This window comes from Ambystoma mexicanum, chromosome 2q, assembly GCF_040938575.1.
Source record: "Ambystoma mexicanum isolate Mex_15411 chromosome 2q, UKY_AmexF1_1, whole genome shotgun sequence".
Lineage (NCBI taxonomy): Eukaryota > Metazoa > Chordata > Amphibia > Caudata > Ambystomatidae > Ambystoma > Ambystoma mexicanum.
The window spans coordinates 320,504,696-320,525,120 of NC_090924.1; positions in this window are offsets into that span (position 1 = coordinate 320,504,696).

The window sequence follows — 20,425 nt, forward strand, 5'->3', positions numbered from 1 at the left end:
CATGAAAGGCAATCGTGTCCAAACCATCAATCCTACCACAGTATCCAACAAGGTGACGCAAGGGAAAAAACTAGAACTAAAAGACCCCATTCCTGTACCGGATTCGACGGCTCGTGATCATCTAAAACAACCTTCAGAATCAGTCCCTAATTCTTTCCGTAATAAGCGTTCACCGAAAAGCGTAAGGGGCGATCACACTAGACATAGTGGTCTGTCTTTATTGGAAACACGTCTCTTCAAGATTGAACAAAAACCCTCAATCGACCAATATATGATCTTAAACCGCAATACGGTGCTGAAAACACTTAAAAAGACCAAATCCCTGCAAAACCTAAAATCAGACGATTTTGTACTAATTGAACCATATCATAGAAAGAAACTAGCAAAGGCGTTTCTGCACATTAAACAGCGTGCCTTGAAAGAACTCTCCCATGACGCCTACCTGGAACTAGCACACTTGGGGTTTAACTTATCGGAGATCCCTATTACGAGACCCAAAGACTCTCCAGGACATTTTCACAGAACTTCCCCAAAAAGGAACTACAGGTTCAAATCTAGAACTGAAGACTTATACAGATCTGGAAGACGAGGTCAAAGTCCAACAACAGTTTCCCATTGGCCACACAAGTCAAGGAGTGACGAAAGATTTGAACACAGACAAGAGAGGAGACAAAATCACTAGTCTGATCGAGTGACAAAACCAGCCACATCATTACGTTTCCGCGATCATGAACGCAGACCCTCAACGACTGAGGACCCGTCTGCAAGAAGAACGAAACAAACCCAGCATGAAACAGAAAAAGCAACAAAGAAGGACAAATGGAGCTGGTTTCGCAGTATTCTAACATTGGGACAGAAAAAATAGCAATCACCTGGGGATGCAAAGTCGATGATATCCGCATCCCATTCGTCTGCAACAACTTCAGTGAGCAACATTATAAGTATAGCATCTTGGAATACCAGGGGACACGCACACCTCACCAAATCTGAGACCCATGATCTCAGCTGTTATGACATCATATGCTTGCAAGAGACTTGGCTGCGTGAAAAACCGGCACTCGATGGCTATTGTATCGAAATATCCCCGGCCCATAAGGGACCACTTGGCCACCCTTCATCAGGTCTACTAACAGCGATCCGGACTGGTTCCGGGGTAGAAATCATAAAGGTCATAAAGCGGACTTACGAAATCCTGGCAGTTTTAACTACATGGAATCCAAGAACTTTCAAAACTAAGTCTGGAACACAAGATGTTGTAGCAATAATAAATGTCTATTGGAATCCCCAAAAGACTTCAACTGAGAACATGTGCGAAGAAGTAACCAACACAATTGATGAAATCGCGATTAACTACAAATCCTTCAATATCATGATCTGTGGTGACTTAAACTCCAACTGCGCAACGTCCAGCCCAAATCAAAGAAAACTATCCACAAATTCGACCTCGTTAAACAGGGGTTTGGCATGGAACAGAATCATGAAATCGCGAAACCTTCACAACTCATCCTCAGCGATGGATTCAGATTCCTTGCTACCAACTTGGGAACGTGATGCATCATCGGCCACTCTTGACTACATCTTTGTCTCCGATTCCCTATATCGCAACATAGTCTCCTTCAACGTCGTCAAAACAAATCATAGCGACCATAACTTACTAAATCTCAAATGTAAACATAAAGGTACTGTATCGCAATTCTATGTTCCAGAAATTGAGACAAACCCACAACAAACTCGTTTACGGATGATTGCATCAGATGTCTGCAAACTTAAAGACCAGTTTACAACCTTAATCTCGGATCCAACACTGCAAGATGGTGTGGCTAGATCGAGCTACATTCCTCTCCTCCTGGCCTTCAAGAAGCCTAGAAACAACCTGAACATGCAGTCGACCCAGCTCACCCACGAATACAATGCAACTTTGGTCGTAAAACGCAGAACACTAAGAAAACTAAGAAGAGAAGCAAGAAGCCGGAATTTACCATCACTTTGGGAAACTCTCAAAGTAGAAACTAGATGCTATAAACAATGGCTGAAAAATACAAGAAGCCTTCTATATCAAGCGGACGCCGAGCAGATGCTGAAGGCACTAGCCAACAAAAAATCCCGTGACTTTTGGGCTGTGATAAACAAATCTAATAAGATCTCAAACTCGCACATGATAAACCCAGTTCCAGAAGAAAACTGGAGTATGCACTTCTCGAATCTGTTCCAACAACCAGAAGAACAAAAGGCGGCGTTTATTAGAACTCCAGACTCACCATGGGTGGATTTGACAGATGTAAGTGACATCAAATTTACAATAATGAAACTGAACTCATCAAGAGCAGCCGGACCGGATGGCTTAGCAAATTGCGACTTAAAACAACATCCAGATGAGTGGTCTAATCTCATAAGTGCAATCTTCAAACTCTGCAGAGAAAAAAGAACAGTACCAGAATCATGGTCAAAAGCTTTGATCGTCCCAATTTTCAAAAAAGGGTCCAGAGACGACCCTGTGAACTATCGGCCGATAGCACTTCTGGATGTTATTGGGAAGATCTTTGCCTCCATCCTTCTGTCTCATTTTCGAAAATGGACGATCTCAGCAACCTGCTTTGATCCTCTACAAACAGGTTTTCAGAAAAATGCAAGCACCAGCGCAAACATTATGTGTCTAACCATACTCAAAGAAAGAGTCCGGACAGGTGGCCCTCGCATCTTTCTTGACTTTGTTGATTTATCTCAAGCTTTCGACCGAGTGGACAGGCAGAAACTATGGGCGAAACTGAAGACTTGGGACTGTCCAAATTCAATCCTGGAGCCCATAATCAGTCTACATAGTGACACTTGCATAAGAGTCCGCCTAAACAACGCAGGCCTCACATCAAAACCCATCCAAACATGTTGCGGGGTAAAGCAAGGCTGCCCCCTGGCCCCGGCGCTGTTTATATCATTTTTGGGAGACTTCAAGGATAGCCAAAGCAAGATCAGAACATTCCCACCTAAAATAGGTTCTACACCAATCCCGAGATTGCTGTACGCGGACGACTTAATTCTACTCGACCTTACCCAGGTGGGCCTCCAACGTCAACTGGATAATCTGTCATCATACATACAGGAAAACAACCTGGAGATTAACAAAGACAAAACAAAGATAATGATTTTACAAAAAACGGCAATAAAAAAAAAGGAGCGGTTTCAGCGGCATCTCAACGAGACACAAATTGAAGTGGTGGACTCCTTCAAATATTTGGGAGTACAGTTGGACAGCTCGAAGAAATCCGGCAGCATGCAAGCTATCTTATGGTCGAAAACCAAAAATCTGACAGCACAACTGAGATTGGTTGACCGGAAATATGGAAAGTTCTCACTCCAACCAGCTATAAACTACTACAAAGCTAAAACTGTGCCGTCACTGACCTATGGCATGGACGCCATACCTTCAATCCCTCCCTTACTCTGGCAAAAACTGGAAGGTCATATATGGAGAGCCGTCCTGGGTCTACCTAACTCGACCCCGATCGCTCCGATCAGGCGAGAACTTGGCCTTCTGCCTCTAAAGGCAGTAGTGGACCATAGCTCTCTTCAGCTATATAGGACAATTATTCACCCTGAGAGTCTCGAAATCTATCAAATAATGGCAACAGAACTGGAAAAAGGTTTCAATCGGACTATGAACCAGTGGGCTGCGGATCAAAAACAAAAATTACAGCAAATAGTGTGTACTGAAGATGAACTGAAGGAAAACCCAAATAGGATAAAAACTAAACTAGAATGCTGGGACTGGATCAACACGACTGAGTTAGCATCATCGTACAAACTTCTAGCACACCTTCCAATGAACACTAACAAATTGAAAGAACCGATGGTGTACTGCAAAAAATACCCTGATAAACTACTGATGAGAACTCTTCTAAAAGCACGCCTAAATGTCTTACCGACTAGAGAAATCTTAGCTATCAGAGGAGGCTTGGAGAAAAAAACTTGTAGACTCTGTGCAAATCCCGAGGACATTGAATCGATAAAACATCTACTGATGCGTTGTCCGGCTCTTCAGCCGGCCAGGATCGCCTATTTCTCCACTTTGACGGCCACCTCATTTGCGGTGAACGAAGATATCTGGTGGAAGCGCCTGATAACAGGAGAAAAGACTCGATGGCACACGGCTGCCGCAAAACTTCTGAACCTGGCCTTGGAAAGAATAAAAGCGACACCGGAAGTTGGGGTCTGATTGCACCATCAACGAATCTAATTGCAAGGCTCGCATCCCTTGTCAAACAAAATATGAAAGGACTTCATTCAGATTGGAATGCGCTCTTGTAAAAATCTTTTTATGATTAAATACAAGTAAATAAAAAAAATTAAAAAAATAAAAAAAATAATAATGAGGGAATCGTTATTTAACGAAAATGCTGCCGATACACCAAAGTGAGCAGCTTCAACATTGCAGGATTTTGAAGCTGCTTACTTTGGTTTATAAGAAAGTGTTCATATACACCCATGTGGTGTATATGAACACTTTCATTTAAAGCGAGCAGCTTCAACGTTGCATCCTGCAACGTTGAAGCTGCTGGCTTTGGTGTAAATGAAAGTGTTCATATACACCCGTGCAGTGTACATGAACACTTTCATTTACACCAAAGCCAGCAGCTTCAACGTTGCAGAATGTAACGCTGAAGCTGCTCGCATTGGTTTAAATAAAAGTGTTCCTATACACACGTGCGGTGTGTATAAACACTTTCATTTAAAGCGAGAAGCTTCGACGGTGCATCCTGCAACACCTGTGAGGTGTATATGAACACTTTTATTTACACCAAAGCGAGCAGCTTCAAAGTTGCAGTATGCAACGTTGAAGCTGCTCGGTTTGGTGTAAATGAAAGTGTTCAAATACACCCGTGTGTTGTATATGAACACTTTCATGTACACCAAAGCAATCAGCTTCAACGTTGCAGCAACGTTGAAGCTGCTTGCTTTGGTGTACATGAAAGTGTCCATATACAACACGGGTGTATATGGACACTTCCATTCACACCAAACAAGGCTTCTTGGGGCACTCCTCCGTACGGCACCAATTGTGTACCGTAGTTCAGCACCAATTTCAAGCGCTTGCGAAATTGGAGGAGTGCCACAAGAATAACCATGCAAATGAATAGTTAACAAGAGTGCCAGTTGCTAGGTCGGTTTCCAGCCCTTCCTAGCAACTGGCACCCATATTCCTAAAGTGGCGAAATCATTCCGACTTTGGAATATTGCGCCAACTTTAGAATAGGGTGTAATTACAGAAAATGTCATTAGCCCTTTTAACGACATTTTCGGTAATTACCACCCAGTTGAGAATCGGGCCCTCAGTATGGTGGCACATACGTATATCATAAACCAACATATTAATCCCTACCATTTACAACATTCTGGACTTAGTTGAGCTTGCTCATTCTCTAAAACCGTGCCACTTTCAACATTTCTCATGTTTGCTATACTCAATTAAGGAAGGAGAACACTTTTTTAATCAGACAATTACGATAGGTTTTGCAACTGCAGGATTTTTTCCACTATCGCTGTAAGCAGCCTTCTGTTTACGGACCATTTTTAGGATCATGCAAGAAAGTGTGAGTGTCCACATTGCTTCTAACAAGAGCAGGATAAGCTTGAAGAATAAACACAAAGACAGCAAATAGAAGTCTATGAGCATCTACGTCTGACAGGATCATAGACTCAATTATAAAGATATTCAGTGAAAAATGAATCGGGGTACTGCTCCCATTTCCAATTATCAAATCCGAACTCGAAATCTAGTTCTGGCATGTTCGCGTTTCATCAACATTTCTCTAAAGTTCATTTTCAAAGATTCCTGTGGCTCAAGCAAAGAATTACATTCCTGCTATAATATCTATAAAGAGTATCCAAGCCACAGTCTAAATGCAATCAGCATTTATTTATCAGCTGGTTTATTGTCCTTCTTCTTTGTCATCGATCGAGTCCGCACATGCTGAAATTCTTGTCTTGCTTCTGAATCAATTGTTGGGGGTGCTGCGGCCTCACCGGTGTAGAACTTGACATCGTTCGGGTGGATCTAAGTTCTCACTGCTTCGACTTTCACTGCTGAGGGAGTAATGTTCTCTACTACATATGGTACATCGAAACTTGGCTTGTACCACTTCCTAGAGAAGTTTCCAATCAGCACGGCATTGCCAGCAAAGAGCTTTGGAGCAGATAAAAATGCAGAAAATCCGGTTGCTGAATGGTTTTCATCTGTGTTCTGAGATCGACCCCCCTGGCACTTGAGTTGATCTGAAATGACAGGAATACTAGAGGTCATACATGTCAAATATTAATTCAATTCATTTCCTGACATTTTTGCTGTACTCTGGGAATCACTTCTAATCCTCGATGGAGGAGTTGAAAGCGTTCTCATTCACCTCCCCATCACTAGCTCATGGGGTATGAGGTGGTGGTCCAAACCAGGCTGATTCGTTAGGGCATATAAAGCTAAGGGCAGGCAATATAGCCATCCCTTTCTCAGCACCAGGTTGAGTTTGGCAATCCTTTCTTTAAGGAGGCCGTTGAGTCTCTCACATATTCCGTTCGCTTGCGGGTGTTAAGCAGAGGAAAACTTATGTTTAACATTCAGTAACAGACTTATCTGTTCAAATACTTCATTGACAAAATGTGGGCCATTATCAGATCTCAGCACCTCACACACTCCCCTTGGGAAGACTTAGCGCCAAATGCAACTTAAAAGGGTGGCCATGTAAATCAAGATGGAGGACACAATCACGTTAGGTGAATGGGAAATATTGAGATGCCAAAACACAGTAGCAGAAGGACCTAGTCCAAACAGTGCAGTTAGCAAGTGCATAAGATCACCAAGGTTAGAGGGGAAGGACAGGGTTTGCCAGCAAGGGAAAAATACAGACACAAGGCAGATCCCCGACGGCAGATATGACGTTATCTAAATCAACAAGGGAACAACTGTTATAGCAAGGTCAGGTTATCATCAGCCCACACCAGACACAAGTAGCTCAAACAAGTCTCTGGAGGCCAGGAAATTAACAACACCCATAATAAAACCAGCTAAAATGTGTATAGATTACTGAATTGGATAATTTGAAATACATTCTCCACATTTGTGACTTGGAGCTGGCAGAGAAGTCCTATTCATTAAAGCCAGACAAGATCAGACAAACACCTTCGCTCCCATCGATCTCCTTCAATGAAAAATACAATACAGTACCAAGTTGAAAGCCAAATGTCCTGGCTCAATGGCCTTGGGAATAAGGGAATGGTTATGTTGACGGGACATGCAGCACCTTGGGGCCTTTCTCCCCACCTTCAATTGTTGCACATGTGCTGGTAACCGTCCAACCTGTCAAGGCTGGGAAGCCACACCTGACCAATCCACGCCCACCTTAACAGTGTTGCAGCAGCCACTCATGATTTGCCCCAATGACCTGTTCCCCATGTATCCTTTTCGTAGGTGGTCCTAGGCGGAGTTACTCAGTATCACTGGACCATTGAGGGGACTAATCTCATATAGAAAATATATGCTACCATATTTACTCACCCAATCATATTCCCCTAGGTTTGAGCAATGTATCATTTGTTTGTGATGTCATATTTAGGTAAAAAGTATGTGGCGAGCCTGTCTCTGGACGAGAAAGAACTGAAGATCACTCGATATCTGTGATTATTCTTGTTTTTTTCGTATTATTAATAAAACAGTATTTTTGCCACATTATTGGTCTCTTCTGTTTTTTGCTGTGGGAAGCTCCCTGCCTGTCCGCTGCGTACCCAAGAGGAATGATGAAAGTATTCTTCTTTTCAGAGAGTTTGTTTCCATTTGGGGCTGTCTGTATCAACCTTAAGAGTTCAACAGGCTGCTTGTCAAGCCTCTGTCGGGGAAGTGTTTATATCTGTACATATATAAGAATTGGCAATCTGAGTTTCACGCTATGTGTCCTCCAAGGCTATAACATCCTCAGGTTGATGACATTCCTGCAGTACAATGAGGATGTGTTTCCAAGTACCAGGCCTGCCCATACCTCAGGGAATGCCACTGTTGCTCTGCTTCTACATTCAATCATAAAAATATAGCCCTCAGTTCAAGATGTGTTTTTTGCTCCAGGTCCTGCTCTTGTCTTCATCTGCTGAGGGTTTCCATCAAATGCGCTCCTGAAGATGCAACTCTCGTCCACAGAGAAAGACTGAGACAGAGTAAAAACATAGGGAGCAAGAAGTACAGATGGAAAGAACTGTATTGGTATATGGTATATGCTAGGAACAGAAAGTTTGACTGTTTCTCTTATTTAAACTGGCAATTCAAATACCTTAATGTTGTTTCAGATATGCTATGGTGTGACTGAAATGTGAAGTACAGCGTTATCAAGCATTATTTCTGCATACAACGGTTTTGGTATACTGATTCCAAGTGCTTCAAGTGAGTATTAATCTTCTACTTGAGTCTTTACTAGTATGTATCTTACCATTCATGTTCATTTTCGGGACAGGGGGTGCTATTTCTGACAATGGCACAACAAGGCTGTGACATGCTTTATGTGAGGCACCAGTAGGGCATGCAAGAAAACTCTTATCAGGTGGGAATAGACATTGCAAGAGTGCCTAGGGAAGATCTGTGCACCACATCCTGTGTGGGGCACGCATTTAGCCAAGGATATGAGAAGCTGGGGTTTTACAGGGGGTCTGTGATTGATATCTCTTTAACTCTTTCCTTTCTTCTGGTCTCTATAAGCATGCAACTGTTTTGCCAATTTTTTTTTTAAACTACCTTGATCCTTCTCTTCCATCAAACTACTGCTCATTTTCTTTAAAGCTTCTCAAATATGCTATCCATTCACAACTCTTTATTTTTACTCCAATTTACTTGTCCTCTCACTTCAATCTGGTTCCTGCCCTTCTCACTCTACTGGCTGCCCTCCCACATGACTCATTTCCTGCTGGTCTATAAGCAATTCATGCTTAATATTCTCTTGGACATATCTGTGGCCTTTGATCAAGTGAATCACTTTATTCCCTGTTTTTTCAGTGGCATTTCTGGCATTGTTTCTTGGTTTTCTTACTATCTTTTTTTTTTAATGCATTCAATACATTCTTTTAGGCAGTTTACAGTACAACAGCTCTATCCAAAAGTAGCAATAAGCTATGTCCTATCCGGGTGAAATTATAGTGACAATACACAATATCATTAAATCTACCTTCTGAACTTCCCACTTATTCCACAGATAGTCATATTAAAATAAAACACTAAATAGGGAAACAGAAAAGGTGTGGTGCAGGCACATAAAGTGGAACCACAACAAATGTCTAAGGCATGTACAGTGAATGAAAGCAGCATAGGTTCTCTAACAGTTCAAGTTGTTGATTAAAAACACGTTCTCATTTTCCAAGAGTGGAGCACGTCATCTTTATCGTTCGAATCGCGGCTAATGTGTGTTGGGCTAGGACTGTTCTTGTACTCTCTTCTACATTTCAGTGCACCTCAAGGCAACCTGCTTGACCCCTTACTGTTGTCTGTCGAGACTATTCCTCTTTCTTCAATCCTTATATCCTTTGGTCAAAACTGTAGTTTATAAGCAGATGATTCTTAATTCCTTGTTTCACCAGTCACCGTTAGATTTCTCGTATGGTCTCTCTTTAAGCCTTGGATTCTTCCTCACTGTCTTCTCCCATTCATCTAAGATTGAAATTCTGTTCTTCCCTGCACCTTGTGACTGTCTCCCTACTTCTATTTTTTTTTGTGATTCTCCCCATCTCCTCTTCTGCTCCCAATCTACTTATTTTCTGTCCCTCACTTTCTTTTACCACTCACATTTCTTCACTTGCTTCTGTTTCCATTATTACCTTTACAACAGCTACAAAATCAGACTTTTTCTTACCCTTTTCTGCCATGAAGATTCTTATCACACTGATCTGTGTCCGTCTTGATTAATACTCCTCACGTCTTCTTGGCCGTTCTAGCATATGCTCTCACTCGACTGAAATCCATCGTCTATTTTTGCTCCTAGCCTGTTCCCTTATACTTCTCCTTAGCTTCTCTTGGTTGGCTTTATTTGCTTCTGTTTTCAGTTTTGCTAACTATGAGTTGTCTTTAAATATGTCCATGGGTTTGCTCCCTCGGATCAGTTGATTCCACCCCTGCCCCTTATCCTGTGGTGTTCTCATCTATTTTGCTAAAAGCCTTGACATGCCCAGTCCCACTTTCACTCATTTTACTTCTTGCTACCAAACCTTGGAATTGTCTTCCTACTCTCTCTACTTAGGCTCTACTTTTGCTTCTTTCAGATATTCACTTCAAACACAACAACTTTCTACCTCCAATCGCAAGATCATGCTATTCACTTCTTTTTTCTCATATTTTGTGGTTTTGTTATCTTTAATTTTGTAAAATGTGCGACAGTCACCTGCCTAACTTTGGGAGGAAACAGCAGGGTGATCAAAGGGGCCAGGCACCACCCTGCGCTAGTGAATGCTGGACCCAGAAGAGGTATATTGAGGATACCCAGACCACCCTCAATGCAGGGGACAGTCACTGGAAAACCTCACCTTCACTAGCCCCACTAACCAACAGAGCAAGGTCCACATCTTCGACCCACTTAAGGACAGCATTAATAATAGCATGCGTGCTTCAAGGGAGTCATTCCCATTCACTAGCCAGAACCAAACATCCAACATGGAAATCAAAGACTTTTTCTATTCAGGAAAGAGGTCAGTCTACAAAGCCGAACCAGAGAGTGTTTTTGTACATTCTTTTCCTCTGCACCACTGTTGAGGAGATTGTTTGAACAGTTTCTTAAGCCTCATGGAGTCTGCAGAAACCGTGCACCATTCTTAAGACATGGGTCAAGGAAAGGGTAGTTTGTGCGAGTGAACAAACCAACCAACAATGGCCTCATGCCATGAGAATGATGAAGTTGTATTTTCCCTTCTACTAAAGCATTCTAGCAATCCCTTGCTTACCAGGTTTTTTCCAGAATTCTAAACCACGCGTTGGGGAAACAGGGGCAGAGTGAGAGGCAAGACATTCCATCAAGCCTCCAGAGGGAAGGAGAACATGAAAGAGCACAATCAAATCCAAAATGGTGTCAGACCTAAATAGAACCTCAAGCTATGTCCCCTCAGCCCACATGACCTCAGGCACAGGACCTAATCACAAGCTAGCCCAGCCTACACTACACAAGTACAATCTATGACTATACGCACCATATAAGTTGAAAGATCAGACTACAAAATCCAGTTTACTCAGTCTAGTAGTGTGGAGTATTTGAGAGGGAGCTGGAGGAAGTTGCTTAGAAGAGATTGGCGAACTATAGCTCTATTAGGAAGAGAGGTGGAAGGAGATTGATAGAGGTTGCAGAGATTGAATGTGGAAGAGAGTTACCAAGTGGCGAGAGTTTCTGCTGTGGGGAGTGGTACCAACTGTAGGTATTGGAGGTTGGGAGAAGATTCTAGTATCAGAAAGGAGGGGCCTAGCCCGGGACAACTGAGCTAGAGGATGAGGAACAAGGGCAAGTGCTCACCTCAAGAACAGGAAGGATACAGCAGACTAGGCCGGCTAAGGACATACTATAGAGGTGGCAAGAGGTACTTCAGGGTATCTCAACCAGGGCCCAGGAATTTAGTGCAAGGAGTGAAGGGGAGTCTTTCAGGGAGCAATACCCTTTTGCAGGGAGGGAGTCCCTATGTCCATGTACTCTTAGAGCTGACTAATACTGAAGAAACTCGACCTGTGACTAGAACTCATAGAGGGGAACTTGAGACTGACAGTTCCGGACATCTTTGGTTTTGAGGGTCTGGTCCTTGAAGTATTGAGATTAGTGTGTTCCACCGGATTTTGATCCTGGACCAGTATGTGCACACACCTCAGACATGGGTGAAAACCATATTTTGTGCATAATACTGGTTTTGTGGAATTCCTAGACTATGGCCCTCATTACGGGGCTGCTGGAAAAACCGCTGCTAGGCGGTGGGTTTCCGGCAACCCCGTAACAGCTGGACCACCGCCCGATATCCCAGAGTCCCATAGGACTCCATGGAACTGGGGACACAGAAGCAACGGCACTGTTGCTAACAGTGCTGGAGCTTCCGTCACAATCATGCCGGTAGAGGCCTAGAGGCCTAAAAACCCGGCAGGTCAGGCCTTGCGGGGGATACGTGGCCCTTACCAGCATCATTGTAGTATGGCGGTCCAGAATGGGTGGCGGTAGCAACGTACCGGCACCCTTTCCGGACACCCATACTTGTAATGAGGCCCAATTTGTGTGTTCTTTAATAAATCTTGCTTTCTGAGAAGGGCTTCCTGTTGTCCTCTTTGTGCTTCCAACTTGGGCCGTCCTAGGACACATTTTAAGCTGTGATTTGCAGCTAGCTCCCGAATTTTGTTTGCAACATGTTTTGAATCTGATAAGTTAGACTGTTCACGTCTGCTGAGTTTCTAGGGCCAAAGCACTTGCTAGAGAACATATTTACTTACAAATATCACCCGATGGAAGTTGGTACTCATTTATCGACCTCAGAAGGATGAAAGGCTGAGTTGGCCTTGCTGGGATTCGACCTGCGACCTGCAGATCATACATAGGTCACAGCAGGGAGCGCTCAATTCGCTGAGCTATCTTACCATCGGTGTGACTATAGCATGATTTCCTCCATTTTCATGGTCTCATGGTTTTTCCGAAAGCACAGGCTCTGAAGTCAGGAACAGTGGATCCACCACTGCCTTTGGGGATTCACTGCAACATGAACACAATCACTGATGGTACACTAAACTGTAAGGTACAGGCACTGAGGGACAGAGTGGCGGACTCTCCGTTGCTTGCAAGAATGTCTTTCAATAGATGTTGCACTTGAGGTGCTATAAACAGCTCAATGTCTTTGAAGTATTTTCCCATGGAAGGAGACACTATCAATGTATGTTATCTTGGGAGTGGTAATTATACTACATTCTGCTGACCAAAGGCCACAACAGTATCATACCTGTGGTTAATAACCACATTAAAGATGCGGTTGAATTGAATTGATATTTTATTTATTTCGCGCTCATGCACAAGTGTTTCAGTGTCTTGCTAGTGCAGTTAGGGCTCAAGGGGTCTGTGAAGCCTGGTACATGCTGGGTCTTAGGAAGTGTGGTTTGGGCCAGCCAATCAAATAAGGGTACTGTTGGAGTCCTGGTTGGATGCAGGAAATCAGTCGCACCCCTGTGCGCTGCAGATTTCACCAATATTTTTGGGGGGTAGGTCCACTGACACATATAGAGCCTAATTGCCCTGTCAAGAGAACCGGTTTGAAAGGTCTGTGGAGCATGAGCAATTTAGGAGTCAAAACAATTGTCCATGTTCTTAATAGTATATGCAGAGGGCTTCGGTATACCCATGGTGACGAGTAGCAGACTCAGGCATGAAAGGCAAATCAAAAGAAGGTAGTACTGCTACTCTGAAGGTTCACTCCAATTGTTGTCAGTAAATGAAACAACACATGTAAAGTTATATTGGGGAACCATTCACAATGATACTGTCATGCATGCTGGACATTTTACCTCTGGATCTGGAACTCCGTCTGTATGCAGAACGGGTTATGCTCATAGAACTGCTAGACCGTTTTATTCGAGATGGAGGTTGTTTGATGTGTTACCAGAAAAACGACGTCTGCATTATTCACGTCGTTGAATTCACGTGAGTCAGGATAGTCACATGTTTTACAGCAGAACGTTCATAAGCAGCGTGGATACGTGGCTCGCTGCTTCTGATTGGTGTCTTGGTAGCTGAACTTTACATCTGCGTCCTCGCATCCCGTCAGTTGCTTCCTTGGCCTTCATCGACGTGTTCCTTCACATGTGATCTCCTGTATCTGCCTTCAGCAGGTTTTGTTAGCGTGTCTTCTTACACGCGGGTTCCTGTTTCATTTGTATGCTGTTTTCCTGTCCGCGTGTAAGTTTCTGCTTTCAATCACACGTGGACGCTGGAACTCTTCAAGCGCGGCTGTCTTGGCTGCTGTACTTGGTGCACGTGTAAAATCACACGCGGACGCTGGAACTCTTCAAGCGCGGCTGTCCTGGCTGCGTGTACTTGGTGCGTGTGTAAAATTACACGCGGACGCTGGAACTCTCCAAGCGTGGCTGTCCTGGCTGAGTGTACTTGGTTAGCGTGTAAAATCACACGAGGACGCTGGAACTCTTCAAGCACAGCTGTCCTGGCTGCGTGTACTTGATTCACGTGTAAAATCCCACACAGACGCTAGAACTCTTCAAGCGCGGCTGTCCTGGCTGCGTGTACTTGGTTCACATGTAAAATTACACGCGGACACTGGAACTCTTCAAGCGCGGCTGTCCTGGCTGCGTGTACTTGGTTAGCGTGTAAAATCACAGGCGGACGCTGGAACTCTTCAAGCGCAGCTGTCCTGGCTGCGTGTACTTGATTCATGTGTAAAATCCCACACAGACGCTGGAACTCTTCAAGCGCGGCTGTCCTGGCTGCGTGTACTTGGTTTGCGTGTATCCAGCACGTGGTTGATTTGAAACTGTGAATAAATAACAGGTGGACTCATTTCAATTTTGTTCTGTTCCTGGTGGGAAAGGAAGGTGTATCTACAACTTTTATTTGAAAGTGTCTGTGCACAGAACTATGGACGCTATCCTGTGGTGCACCAACCCGGTATCTAGCGAAAGCCTCGTGCCTTTCGGGATAAGTCTCCCTTACTAACCTTCCCTCCTTTGTCGTTGTTTTTTTTCCCTGGATTTCTTCATTGACTTTGGTGGATACTCCAGTTCTAAGCCTACAGGTTAGTGTTGGAATTGCATTATTGCCATTCTATCAGAGAGGTTAGTTGAGATAGTTTCTCATTATGCTTTATTCTTCCTAGGCTGCCTTCCTATTACTCTCCCACACCCTTTCCAGTGATCCTCCTCTCTGCCTGTTTTTTCCAGTCAGAGAGTTGTATCATTTGGGAGGTCTAAATTGACATCACTTCTATCAAATCGTATGAATTCAAGGATCCGGAAGACCCCTATCAATTGTATCCTTTTTGGTTACCGTATCCTTTTCATAGATACTTTGGGGATTTATGACAGATACTAATGGACTGAATCCCTGAGTAAATTGCCCATGAAATTACTCCAGAAAGGAAGAAGAAAAACACACACGTCTTGTTCTTAATAGGCCAATGTTAGATGGGGAGAGGGCACTTGGATACAGAAAAACTCCAGTCCCAGCGAGGCGGCGAGTTGGACTAGCTGTTGGCACTGGGTGGTAGGGGGGCAAATGAAGTGGAGGGTTACTGTGCAGGTGTGGCTGTGATTTTGCCCTGCTTCATGCGTTCAGATTGTATTGGGTCAATGGCCAGAAAATGCTCGTCCCACACCTTTTTGTAAATGACCCAGTTCTCCTATTCTTATGGAGGAAAAGGGGACTGGACATAGGAGTAATGTACAACTTGCAGATAAAACACAAAGGACTTTTGGTCATAGCCTTATCAAGATAAATATAGTCTTTATAAGTGCAATGGTAGAAATCGCGTTTTTAGGATCCCAAAATGTAACGATGAATTTAAGAGTATTTGGAGATGCCTCTGCCCTCCTCTCTCCCCTACAATGAGGGTAGTTACAAAAAGGAAGCGCTGAGGCGTTTGTTGAACTATTCCTGGATATCATACAAGTAAAGTGGGTGTGATTAAGAGTGGGTCTGGGACACCAAAGAGTCTAGCAATTCTGGTTAGTATTCAAAACCCCGAAAATAGAAACCATTTTTAGTGATTGGAATGGCTGTCCTCATTCATTCCTGCTCATATTTATCCATAGTTTTATGAGCACTGTTTTAAACCTGATTGGATCGATTTTACGCATGATACGGTTAGTCTAGATCATGCAGTGCACTTGTGCTAGTCTAGATCCTTCAGTGCACTGGTTCATGGGTGGTCTAGATCATGCAGTCCACTTGTGCTAGTCTAGATCATGCAGTGCACTTGTGCTAGGATTAGTCTAGATTCTTCAGTGCACTAGTTCTAGGGTTGGTCTAGATCATTGAGTGTACTTGTGCTGGGGTTAGTCTAGATCATGCAGTGCACTTGTGCTCAGGTTAGTCCAGATCCTTCAGTGCACTCGTTCTAGGGTTACTATAGAGCATTCAGTGTACTGGTACTAGGGTTAGTCTAGAGCATTCAGTGCACTGGTGCTGGGGTTAGCCTAGATCAGTGTACCGGTGTTAGGGCAGTCAGAATGCCTTTCTGATGCAGATACTTCCTGGTTTGCGGATTACTCCCGGTGGGAGTTTTGGGGTTCCCCTTTCAGGGATTGGGCTAGTCCTGCTTCCCCTTTCTGCCTCCTTGAACATGAATTGCTTGTCCTTACTTGTTTCTATCAATTAATCAGGGGATACCATACTTGCCATCACTCGTACTGTAAATTTGCTTTTTAGACCATGCAGGCTATGCCTTCTGGTTTCCGTCTACGTGACAGTATCTGAATGAGCTGTGCAGGCTGTCCATTCCAAAGGCACCTTTCCCTTTCACACAGCCATCATCTTCTTCTAGTGCCTTGTCTGGAGCTTCATGTGGGGGCTCGCACGGAAGGCTGATCGTGCTGCTGTACAGGGTGGAGGATGACGCACAGCCCCATGATCTGAGGGCACTTAATATACATTGCCAGCAGCAGAGAGGCCAGAACAGAGCTTCTTCCCTTAGCCAAGGCCACCATTATCGTGCAGAGGTGATTTCTGGAAGAGACAGTGGTAGTGTTGTGGGAGTGTTCAGATTCTAGGTTGGAAACACGAGGGGAATGGTGCCCTCTGGCAGATATTGGCCCTTCAGCTCCCAAACACCAGAGCGAGCACCCATCAGCCAGGGAAGTGGACATTCTACTCACATGCTATATACATGTTTATAGCACCCCTCTATAAAGTTTGTTTTTTGATAGCCCACTCAAAGGCATCCAAAATCAATCGCTCATTCCTTCTTGAGTATTAATGTTGAGGTGATTAGTAGTGGGCTCTTGAATCTGCATTCTCAGTAGTGGAAGAAGAGCTGCTGAGCGGCCTGTTGTTGTCACTTGAAGAAAAGGGAATGATAAGCACACACTGCTCAAATCCCTTATTTCTTTGTATACCAGTGTCAATTTGAAATCACCAAAAAATAGAAGCAGCTATAAAGGCAAAGCTTGATCATTTGGCAGCAGAGTAGTCTGAGCCGAAAAAGCGATTGAAACAGCGGAAGCACAAGTACAGCCCTAGATCAGAAATGCACAAAGGTTGTGGCAGGGATCACTGTTTTGGAGATTGTTAAGCAGAAAAAAGTGGCAAGCCTTTTCCAGCTGGATGCTAAACTGGAGGTTTAGGAGAATGTGAGAAGGGCAGTATGCTTGAGGATGCACAGTTTATGGGAAAAATCTACAAGCCGATGAAGTTGGAGGAGGTCCTATAAGCAGGGCCGGCCTTAGTGGGGGTGAGCCGGGCGACCGCCCGGTGCGCCACGCCCCCCAGGGCGCCATAAACCCCCACCATGCCAGCTCGGGGGAGTCTTTCAAGGGCTCCCCCGAGCTGGCGTTGTGGGAGAAGGCGTGGCAGGCAGCCTTTTGCTGTTAAGAGCGCCCGTCACAGCGGGTGCCTTTAACAGCAAAATGCGCCATTACTTAGCCCCCCACCACCACAGCTCGGGGGAGTCTTTCAAGGGCTCCCCGAGCTGGCGTGGTGGCAGGCGCCTCATTGTCATTGAATGCAACCGCGGCGGCGGGCTCATTCAATGACAATGAGGTGCAAACGCGCCCTATTCACACCATAACCTCCTCGCCGGGGCGAGGAGGTTTAAAAAAAAACAAAAGTGGCCCCTCCTGGCCCCGCCCCCTGATAACCAGGGGCGCGCGGAGGGTGAGGGGGCGCCAATTCGCCCAGGGCGCTGCTGCCCTTAAGGCCGGCCCTGCCTATAAGGGATAATGACAGAAGGACATGAGCACAAATGCTGTTCTACGCCGGACCGTTTTCATCACCTACAAGGGACACAGAGAGTAGTGGTTGCCCAGAGATGGTGGTTACACTCTATCGATTTAAGAGATAGACTGCAAATAAAAGTGTAGAGAGATTTTAGAGGGGGACAAGAGCAGTTTGCAGTTTCTGGAGACAAGCCTAACAACCTTAAACAGGAGGCCTTTGTGGGAGGTTAAGAGGGAGGTGGTAAACATGAGGGGGCTATCCACTTCGATTGGTTTCCCAGTTCGCTTGTAAATTGAACACAATGGCAACCTTAATCTGTTTGGGAGGAGGCAGCAAGAGCCTACATAAGGGTCTGGATGAGGGAGAGGCATGAGCGGCTGCATTAATGTGGCCTTTTTATCCGAATATTACTGACGTTTTGGAGGTTTTCAATGGATGTTAGGATGGAGTTACTAGCTGGTTGGAGCCCTTTTTTGGTTGGAGCGGTAATACGGTCAGAGGCAGCCTCTAGGGACTTCCCCCAAGGAATACTTATTTGGTATCTGAGATCTCAACCCTATGCTCTCTTCTCGTCACTGTACCCCACATAAGCACCACAGATGGGGTTCTATTCAGAGTTAGAAATTGCGGTAGCGTTCAGTGGGGATTTATCAATTGAGGGATGTTGCATCAATGGAAGGCGAGTTGGTTAAGTTTTATATCATGTGTAGCATTGTGGCAACATGTATTTCATTTGCGAACATTTACCTCCATTTGGAATGTTGGTGTTTGCTTGAAAATTGACTTAAATAAATATCTAATTAAAAAAAGAATGGTAGTGCTAGTTTGGTATGCCCAATGTTCTTCCTGGTCCACAATCTGAAACAGCACATTATGTTGATTGAGAAGGCTGTATAGTCGCACATCATGTACCTCCGATATAAATTTCATGTGATGTTAAGTTCATTTATACCATGCACTGCTGCCATTTTCATGGTCTCCTAACACTCACGTGACTCGGTAAGGAACAGTGGGTAGGGTTGATTAGTGAGGGATAGGATAGATGCAGTGCTTGTCTGTTGGTGCGTGCAGAACCAGGAGCAACTGGCGTCTTTGCATGTGAGCTTTCTGGATGGGCTTTGTTTTGTGCACTGGGGCTCGCCGTGTCTGGAGGGGCTATGTCCAGTGATTGAGTTGTTTCATGTCTGAGGTGATTGGATTTGTAGCTTGTTTAGAGGGTGATGTTCAGTTTGCATGTTTTGGCGGGTTGATTTACCAGCTATCTGGGGGGTGTTGTAGTGGAGGAGTTTGGGTTCTGTGAAAGAGAGAAATGGTTAGTGGGTTTTGGGTGATCTCTGGGTATTTGTAGCTATGCTATTTCCTTACATTCTGAGGTTCCCCCCTTGTCTTCCTTGTTTTGAACTTACGGTTTATAGAAGCAGGCATTGTATGGGTTGGGTGGTCTGCTTGTGGCGGTGGTTGTTGAATAGTCGACTTTTTATTTCAGTGAGTTGAAAAGCCAGATATTTAATAATTTCCTGAAACTTCAGTGCTCTTCTGTCGTTCTTTTTTCTTTCGGGATAGAGTTCCATACTTAGACTATCAGATAGGAAAGGCGGTTCCACCATATTCTTTTTTCATAGTGTCTGGTTTCCATTTGGAGGCCGGTGCTCAATCTTATATATCTTCTCGGTTGGTATCTGGAGATTTTTCTTTGGCTGAATTCGGCTCCTTGTCCATGAGGTGATTTATGGGCAAAGCAGAGGGCTTTGAAGTTGATGCATTTATTTACCGGTATCCACTGTAGACATTTTAGGGCTGCTCTGATGTGGTCTTTTCTATTTAGTTTCAGAAGTAGTCTTGCTGCTGTATTTTGAAGGCGTTGTCGCTTTTGAGGGAGGCATTTGGGCATTCCCAGGTATAGACTATTTGCGTAGTCTACCTTTGATAATAATGAGATGATTGTGAGGGTTCTGTGTGTGATGTTGAGGTAAGGGAAGATCCCTCTTATTAATCACAGGAGGTATAAGCATTTCTCCGCTATTGCGTTGACCTGTGGTTCCAAGGTGACACCGTTTTCCACAAGGATCCCAGATTATTTTATCACTGGATGTCTCCGGTTGAGTTCCCATGATCAGGGGGGTGGGAGGAGGGCGGTCGCAGGTGAGGGATATATATGCTGGATTGTCTTCTTGTGGGGAGATTAAAATGTCTGTTTTGTTTGGGTTTCGTTTGACGTTGTTGTTTGCCATCCAGGTTTTTCAGTGAGGCATTTGTTGAGGGTGTTGTCAGGGTCATTGTCATTTGTGATCTTGACAATGAGTTGGGTGTCGTCTACGTAGTTGTAGGCTGTCAGTCAACGGGTTTGATTGAGTTTCATTAGGAGGGGTCATACAAATGATTAAAAGGAGTGGTGAAGAGACTTGATCCTTCTGGTACACTGCAGATGATATTTGATGTGTTCAATTTGAATGGCGGAATGTGGGTTCTTTCTGTTCAGCTGGTGAGGAAAGATTTCAGGCATTGTATTGCCGAGCTTTGAATAC